General features: G+C 42.8%; 1 long non-coding RNA gene across 1 annotated transcript; it reads left to right on the forward strand.

The window, feature by feature from the left end:
• The first annotated feature begins 365 nt into the window (after window positions 1-365).
• Window positions 366-3,214, forward strand: LOC144898143 (uncharacterized). Its single transcript, XR_013627044.1, has 3 exons — window positions 366-875; window positions 1,469-1,585; window positions 1,673-3,214. It is a non-coding gene; the product is annotated as an uncharacterized LOC144898143 (long non-coding RNA).
• Window positions 3,215-9,226: the final 6,012 nt, after the last annotated feature.

Raw genomic sequence — 9,226 nt, forward strand, 5'->3', positions numbered from 1 at the left:
GTAAACGGCATCACAGGAGACAACATACTGACAATGTGACAATGTAATGTGTGACCTTTAACCTTGGCTATATGATGAAAGCTCCACAGCATTGAAAAGAGATCTTCACCATGCAAATTAAAATGAGCTCACTGTTTTTTGCTCGTCTGCCCCCCCCCTTGGAATGAGTCAACAGTCAATTGCAGCACAAGGATACGATCCTCCTGGTTAACCGGGTCGACTGAGGACACGGTCAGATGTCAACAAGACAACACGTCATGGTCAAAGCTACAGGAAGCTGATGTATAAGATACCTTTTACCTTCGTATCTATCACATGAAGCTGAAGCAGGTTTGGAAACACGTCTGCTGCCTGCTGTCGTTCGGTCAGCCTGTTTATGGCAAGGAAGGAAACAGCTTAGCAAGTGGAATATATGATATAACGCAGGAGATGGGAGATACTACAGCGTATCGTTCCCTTTGGCCCCCTTCCAGGAATTATTTACTCCATGGCAGTAAAACAATAAAGAAGCCGTATTGATTGGACAACAGAAGCCAGGAAATTCTCCTGCAGCCTTTATGGAGCCTTAATGAGGCCCGACAGAAGCGCTCTCTCTCTCTCTCTTTCTCTCTCAAGAGGTTGAGGAACCGAAAAAGGGCCCGTGTCCCTCTCTGGGTTTTAATTCACTTCCTGTTTGAGAGCGATAAATAAGCTCCACTAGCCTTCCGTGGCTCAAGCTGGAAGCGTACAGTGACGTAGGCCTGTTTTTTCGGATTAAAAACGTGGCAGCCGTTCGAGATGGAAGCGTGACACAACACAACAACCCCCCCATACACTCCCCGCTCTCTCAACCCCCCCGCAGCTGTGAGGATGTGGCAATAACAAGGACACAGCAGGTAAGCCATTTTCCTCTCTGTGCTCCCCGCCGAGGAGGAAACTGAGTTCAGACAGTCGGGCAGACCTCGACATCAATCATCATTCCGGATTGAACGTTTTTCGGAGTTATATTCCGTATCATAGCAATCCCTGGATACTATGTACACACGCCCCATAGTGGCTGCTTAGTTGAAACATTGCAGCGATCTAATTGCATGGTCTCTTGATTCATTCATTCATTCATGTTCTACTGCTTTTTCCTCACGAGGGTCGCGGGGGGTGCTGGAGCCTATCCCAGCTGTCTTCGGGCGAGAGGCGGGGTACACCCTGGACTGGTGGCCAGCCAATCACAGGGTACATATAGACAAACAACCATTCACACTCACATTCATACCTATGGACAATTTGGAGTCGCCAATTAACCTAGCATGTTTTTGGACGGGGAGAACATACAAACTCCACACAGAGATGGCCGAGGGTGGAATTGAGTGGTCTTTTGATGTTCTTGCAAAAAAAAAAAAGATGCTATCGTGTTGTAAACACATTCCCGTAATGACTATTTTCCTTCCTTTGGATGCTCTTCCTGTGATGTCTATCTGTTCTCCCGCACCAGAAGCAACGCCATCCGTACCCTACCCTGCCGGGTTCTCCACAGGGACATTAAACCCCCTGGGATCCAGATCAAAAGACAATGAAGATGTCTTCAAAAATAACACATTACCTAAGAAAGGTATGGTTGAAAACCTTCACCGACACACACACTCACACGCACTCACACACACACACACACACACTCACACACTCCTTGTGTTTTCAGGTCAGCTCAGTAGAGAGCACTCTGTCGTAATGAGCTGCTCCACTTTCATGACAGATGGAAAATACGCAGCTACGCTACGCTTCGTCCATTCGCGCGACCATCTTAGCCGTCAACGCCACCGCCACCACCAATCGGGGGCGAGGCCGGTGCCAAAGGAAACAGTGGAAAAAAAAAAAAAAACACGCCTTCATCAATATTGCAGCTGTGAAACCTGGTGAAAGCCAACACCGGCCAACATATTCCATCATGTCATTGTGTCGGCGGATCGGATGGCTCGGCCTGACATGCCAACATTGTTACCTGAACAAACCGTGATGCAAAAACCTCATTCATTATTAACCGACGGCTCCTTTGGAGCCACGGTAGGAAAAGAGCACAGCGAGCCTCCCGATCATCAACAATGAGGTCACCGAGCGGCGCAAACGTGAACATGAGCGCCGCCTTGTGCGACGGCAGCCGTGGAAAAAACGGTAGAGACGGACTGCTTTTGATATACGAACAGCCTTTCCGCAAATGGCCTCAAGTGAGACACAAAAACATGCCGAAGTAATGGATAAAGTGGAATACTTTGCTTTCATTACCGTGAAATGGGGAAAAAAAAACAATGGCTGGAGGCGGGAATTGCCTTTCGACTTGGTGAATGATGATAAGTAAAACAAGGAATCCATATGAGCGGTAATTAGCTACACTAGTGCTAATTCCTCCTCTTCAACAATGTCATTTAAACACAGCGGTCTTACACACACACACACACACACACACACAGCAACTTCCTGTCATCTTATTGGTCCATGTCAGAACGCTGTCAAATGCCGACCATGCTCATGTGTGTCTTTGTGAGGTCAGGGTCGGCACACATTTTAATCTGCGCTCTGTTTCCAGGCCACTCCAAGGACTTTTATATATCTATTGTTCACAAGCGGCAAGACCTTCAAGTGTGCATGTGTGTATGTGTGTGTGTATGCATGTGTGTGTGTGTGTGTGTGCAGGACAGATGAACATGCACCTACAGGGTGCACAACAACATGACTCATAATTCTCCTGAATGTTACTTGCTGATATAATGTGAACCCCTGTTGCATAATCACACCGTAAAAAAAAAAAAAAGAAAAGAAAAAAGAAAGAAGCGCTCCGGTCCTGCACTCCAGTTGCACAACAACCCCTGAATTTGGACATTTTCAACGTCCAGTTTCATAATCAGCAAATAATGAACCCTTAAAGGAAAAGTACACATCAGCCACAATCCTGATATGAGACATAAACACACATGTCGCATGTCTGCTGTGTGTTCTAAAGATATAAAAAGAGCTAAAAAAAAAAACACAAAAAAAACATGCATGTGATGGGACACTATTCCGCCTACAAAGCTGCTATTAAAAAACCTCCAACACACATTCATGCTAACATGGAATACATGGAATTTGCCTTATTTTGGTTAAAACAGGGGTCTCAAACTCAATTTACCTTGGGGCCACTGGAGCTTGGGTCTGGGCAAGGCTGGGCTGCATTTATTAAAAACAGAAAAATATACAAACTTTTTCAGTGCTTTGGTTCCGATTTTCTACAATAAAAGCTCTGATAAAACATTCCACTGTCCTGTTATTATTTCTCTGCACAAAATAAGATGAAAAATAAATAAACAAAGTCAAGAATAAAGAAAATCAATCAGTAATAAATAAATATAATAAAAATAATAAAACGGCAAATAATAAAAACTTAAGGAACCACATATAGTAGCGCAACTGCAGGGTCTTGAGACACATGCTAACTCGCCAACTAGAGAGCTAGCGACCTAAACGGTAGCCTTCAAGTTATTTCCTTTAAACTTAAATAGCCAAAAACTTACCACTTCCACACGGATAGGGAGGATAACTATTAACAGTTATTTAACCTTTAACATGAACATTAATCAAACGTAATAATTTTTTCTGGGTACATGATACCATACAGCATCCATATTAAATTTTCATATCAAGGCGGGGGCCTCAAACTAGTGTCCTGCGGGCCACATTTGGCCCACGGGCCGCGTGTTTGAGACCCCTGGGTTAAAACGTCCTTCCTGGGTGCATTCACTTCACATAGCAACATAGAAAGGAACGCGACACCTAGCGCCAAAAAACAAAAACACAGCAGCAGTGGCATCTCTAATACATATGTAGCGTTATTTTTTTGGTAGTGGCAAGTGTGTAGTGAGCGTACTCGCTCGTCAGTTAGTAGCGAGTAGCATGTGTCACTTCGCTAGAAAAGTAGTTATTTGGTGTAAGAATGTTAACAATAACCTTACAGGCGGAATAGGTGTGTCTCGTTATGTGTATTCTTACAGTAGTTGTCTATTTTTAGCTGCTTTTATATCTTTAGAAAGCACAAAACAGTCTGGATAAGGAATGTAGATGATGGGCAAAACATTCCAAAGGAAGTGCACTTTTACTTTTAGAGGCAAGAATGGAATTTAGGGGATCCTCTCCTGGATGTGGAAGCAGGTTGAGTGTGTGTGTGAGTGTGTGTGTGTGTGTGTGTGTGTGGCAGTCGGGCCGGGTGCCAGGATGGGGTGAATGGCCTCAATGCTATCTGTGGAGCACAGCTTGTTTACCCTAATGAACACCACTCCAGTTGATGCCAATGCAAGAACAACACGAGTGCACCTCATTGCACTGCTATGTGCTTTAATAAATAAACAACAGTGAAGGGGGGGGGGTCGCTTATTTTAATATCTATATCGCTCTTTCCATGAATTTAAAGTCCAAATTATTGCCACAAGACTCCATGCAGGCAGAAGACTCTTCTAATACTGCATAGGGAGTGGAGCTAGTGCTCAAATCCAGTGGATAAAGCTTTAAATCCTTCCAAACATGTTTTTTTTTTAAATTTTAGACCAATAGGAACATAGTTCATATAACAAGAAGGGGGGAGGGGAAAACTCCACTTTGTCCAATAGTGGTGCCCCTTAGTTGTTTACTCAAATCTCTAAAATCCCTCTGAGTGTTTATTCAGCCAGTGCGAGGGCACAGTGGATGACGGCGATGCGGCCCAGCATGAGGCAGTGCCATGGCGTGCCTGTGAACATTACATCATGTTGAGCTGCATGTAGGCGAGCCCCTGCCCTCTTTTTTTTTTTTTTTACACACTCTGTCATGTGACCTCCCTGTGACATCTCAGACGCAGCGCCGTGCTGATCTGATGATAGATTCGGCGGTGAGACGGTTCCCTCGCTGGGATCCCGCAGTGCATATGCGTCTTAATCTTTCCAGAAGTAACTTTCTCACAGTGTGATATTCCATATTTCACTCTCCTGTCCAGATACAATGCGTGAGATTTTCTTTGAGTTATTATTTGCCAACTACGTGTCCCGTTTTGTGCAAAAGCCTCGTCTCTCCAAAGCCGCTTTGCTCTCGCATCATCACCCCTGTCGTCATGGGCCAGACCATTAATAGGGGTACATGAGTGCCGATACTTTGGCGCAGGACACACTCTAGTCTTAGAAGTTTTACATTTCTCCTTAGAAACGTCAATAAACTACAATGGCCCTCAGTAATGAGGAAAAACGAGATCTCAATGAGATTAAAGTGGTCCAAATTAACCAAAAACACACCACATTTGTACATTAAAGATGCTAAAACCAAAGCATTGTAGGTCAATATATGCTAAAATATCTAAACCAAGGGGTGGGCAAACTTTTTGGCTCGTGGGCCCCATTGATTTAACAAAATTGACGGGAGACAAGAATATATATTTTACACGTAACAGTCCACCTGGAATTATTGTATCTGTAAAAGCGTCATGCAACCTCCTATATGTGCACTTTCAGATCATTCATTTGATGTAAAGTGCTTTAGAAATTAAATTAAATTAAATTAAATTAAATTAAATTAAATTAAATTAAATTAAATTAAATTAAATTAAATTAAATTAAATTAAATTAAATTAAATTAAATTAAATTAAATTAAATTAAATTAAATTAAATTAAATTAAGCTGCATGGCGCTCAAGTGGTTAGCGCGCAGACCTCACAGCGAGGAGACCAGGGTTCAATTCCACCCTCAGTCATCTCTGTGTGGAGTTTGCATGTTCTCCCCATGCATACATGGGTTTTCTCCGGTTTCCTCCCACATTCCAAAAACATGCCTATATGTGCTCTGTGATTGGCTGGTGACCAGTCCAGGGTGTACCCCGCCTCTCGCCCGAAGACAGCTGGGATAGGCTCCAGCAATCCCAGCAACCCTCATGAGGGTAAGCCGTAGAAATTAAATTAAATTAAATTAAATTAAATTAAATTAAATTAAATTAAATTAAATTAAATTAAATTAAATTAAATTAAATTAAATTAAATTAAATTAAATTAAATTAAATTAAATTAAATTAAATTAAAGAGTGTATGTGCACTTTGGAAACAACAGACCACATCAATGATGCCACGATGCCAGAACAGGCGGGCCGTATTCAAACACTTGGCGGGCCGGATGTGGCCCCCGGGCCGTAGTTTGCTCACCCCTAAACAGATCACAAACATCTTAGCCATGTTATGGCTGCCAAAGCAAATTGGTGTCATTCATAATATTCCATCTCAGTAGTATGGAAATCATCATCTGATGATGAGGGCTCGACAAAAGTTTCCGTTTGCTAACAGAATGCGGTCGAGGTGTCAGAGTGACCTCGTGGTTTGGCGTTTGAAGCCTAGCGACGTGACATAACAGCGGCATCACTCGACACTGTTAACAAATGATCCCCCCCACCCCCCATAACACCGCCGTCCCCCCAACTCACACCAACTGTGTGCTCTTTTAAGAGCACACATCACGTCTGGCCCATGAAAAAAAATGTTACACCTGCTAAAAACGTACTTTAAGGAAACATTTCTCATACTAACCTGCTTCACTGTACGCCGTCCTTGCTGCGTCACCGTGTGAGACCTTCTAGACGCTAACTACTTGAAAGTACTTGTGCGGCCTACTTCAGTGTTTAGTGGAAGGACAAGCGGGATGTAAAACAAGCATCAAGAACATCACAACTTTTACACAAGCACTTAACGCCCACAGTGTGCAGAACAGTACAAATCCTAAACCAGGATCCAGCATACGTTACATCAGCGGTGTCCAAAGTGCGGCTCGGAAGCCATTTTTTTCCATTATCTATCCATCCATCCATTTTCTATGCCGCTTCTCCTTCACCTTCAGTATATTTTTTCTACATACTTAGTGTATACATGTGTTGGAACTCATCCTCACATCATTCAGAAACTTCCAAAGCTGACCCCCCACCCCACATGAATCTCCCCCTCCACGTCCAGTTGTTATTTGCTGAAGGACTTTCCAGGTTGCTGACATAATGTTACATTAAAGGATCATGTGCTCGGGATGGCTGGCATTCCCGCATGGACGCCCTCGGCATGGGCGGTATCACTAGACTAAAGCTGGGAAGTACCCCCCTTCCCCTGCCCCCGGGTGGAACTTCCCCCAGCTGCTCGACTTTAGCCCCCAATTGTACAGGTAAAAATAGACCCCAACCTTCAAGATGCCTCACTGGTCCTGACAACAGGCGTCTCCGTGGAGACGACTCATAACAGGTTGTCGGGGGATGTCAGAGGTGGGATCTTAAGAAAGGGAGTCATGTGACCATGCGGGGGATACGGAAGGGGGGATTTCTGTGCTTTTTTTGCAGGGGGTGGCATCCCCCATGGAAAGGAGATTGGCCACCTGACGTGGAAAATCCCAGCGAGAGAAGACGAAAGGACGTCTTGTTGTTTTAGGTCGGTCACCTTCAGATGGTAAATGATCTTCAACCTTTTGTAGGTGCAACCAAGGAGTTGAGGGGGTCCCATTCGGGGGCATTAAGATCTTGTCTCTGCAGTTCACGGATGATGTGGTCCTGATGGTGCCATCAGGCCGTGAAGCACCTCCATATCTGAGGCCATGGTTCTCGGTCGCGAAAGGGTAGATGGCAGGATGGCGCCCTCCCGATTGGGAGTGAGATCTTGCCCCAGGTAGAGGGCTTTAGAGATCTCTTTAGGGCTTTAGGGATCTTCCTTCATGAGTGAGTTTCACCCCACGAAACAGGGTGAGGAGCTCTGCTGCTCCTCTACATGAAGAGGCACCGGTTGAGGTGGCCCCGGGGAAGACCTAGGACACGCTGGCGGTATCATGTTTCACGACTGACCTGGCAAAGCCTGGGGTGGCCGAGGTGGCCGGCGACTGAGAAGACTTGGTGTTGATGGCAGGAGAACACATTGCGCTAGTTGACCATTGCTAATGTCATAGATACTGATCATAATCATTGGTAGGAGTGTGCATCGCTGCTATGTACAAGCTATGTACACAACTAATATCAAAAAAACATGGAGGGCATTGTGGGGGAGGGCGGATGTCCGCACGAGGGGAAATCCAGCTCATCCAAATGTCTTTCTATGTCATCACATACAGCCCGGTAACCCCCCCGTCCTCCCGTCCGCCCCGACCCATGGATATTTTGAGGGCATGACGGCGACCCCGGTGACCCCTGTGCTGCTATAAAGAAGCCGGAACGCATGTTGGACTCGTGTAAGTCGAGTCGCCTTTTAGATTCTTGGACTTGTTTGTATGAAAAGTGCAAGGGAGTGAAATCATGGAAGTGGTTTCGTAGTATGGCAGCTGTTCCTAATATAATGTCCCAAAGATAGTCTGGAGGTGTGAATGACTGCAAGGGTCAAAGGTTCATGCTTCAACATTTTTGCTGGTATTTCTTGTTGGGGGGGGTTACTGGTACTTTCTCCCAAGTGCAGCATGGAGGTTGTGTTTTTGCCAGCATTTATCTGTTTGGGCTCAAAATAACTTGGAAAGTTCCAAATGGATTTTGATGGAATTTTGTCAAAAATGGGATATGGAAGAATTGATAAAATTTGGGGGGTGATCCGGATCCAGATTTTTTTTACATTTGTGCATATATATTGACGGAAAATTGTCAGAGCACTTGGGAAAAATACAGGACAAGTTCCCAACAGGGAAAATATTATATCTATATTATATGTATAATATCACATATTTTGTCAATACAAAACAAAAAATATATTATTATATAATAATAATAATTATTATTATTATTATAATTATAAATATTATTATAATAATTATTATAATTATAATATTATTATATTATAAATATTATTATTAGCAATACAAAATATAAAAATATTATATACATATTATATTATTATTACTATTATTATTGTTATTATTATCATTATATTATAATATAATAATAATGATAATAATATTTTATATTATTTTAATGTTATTATAATATAATATTAATATTATTTGTATTTTATTATATAATAATAATAGAATAATAATAATAATAATAATTACTATTATTATTATTATTATTTTGGTGAGAATCACAATATGGGTGATCTATGGCGCTCACTCTCCGAGTGTGTCTCTATTTTTCATTTTATTGATATTTTTATAAACATATTTTCCATTTTCTTTATGTCAGTGTTTTGCTCTGTGTCAAAATCCAAAGCATATTTAATGATCTAGTTTCAAAGAATCCATCCTTCTTGGCCAGTTTGCTGCTGATTGC

This window comes from Doryrhamphus excisus, linkage group LG2, assembly GCF_037039965.1.
Source record: "Doryrhamphus excisus strain RoL-2023G ecotype Guam linkage group LG2, RoL_Dexc_Guam_v1.1, whole genome shotgun sequence".
Lineage (NCBI taxonomy): Eukaryota > Metazoa > Chordata > Actinopteri > Syngnathiformes > Syngnathidae > Doryrhamphus > Doryrhamphus excisus.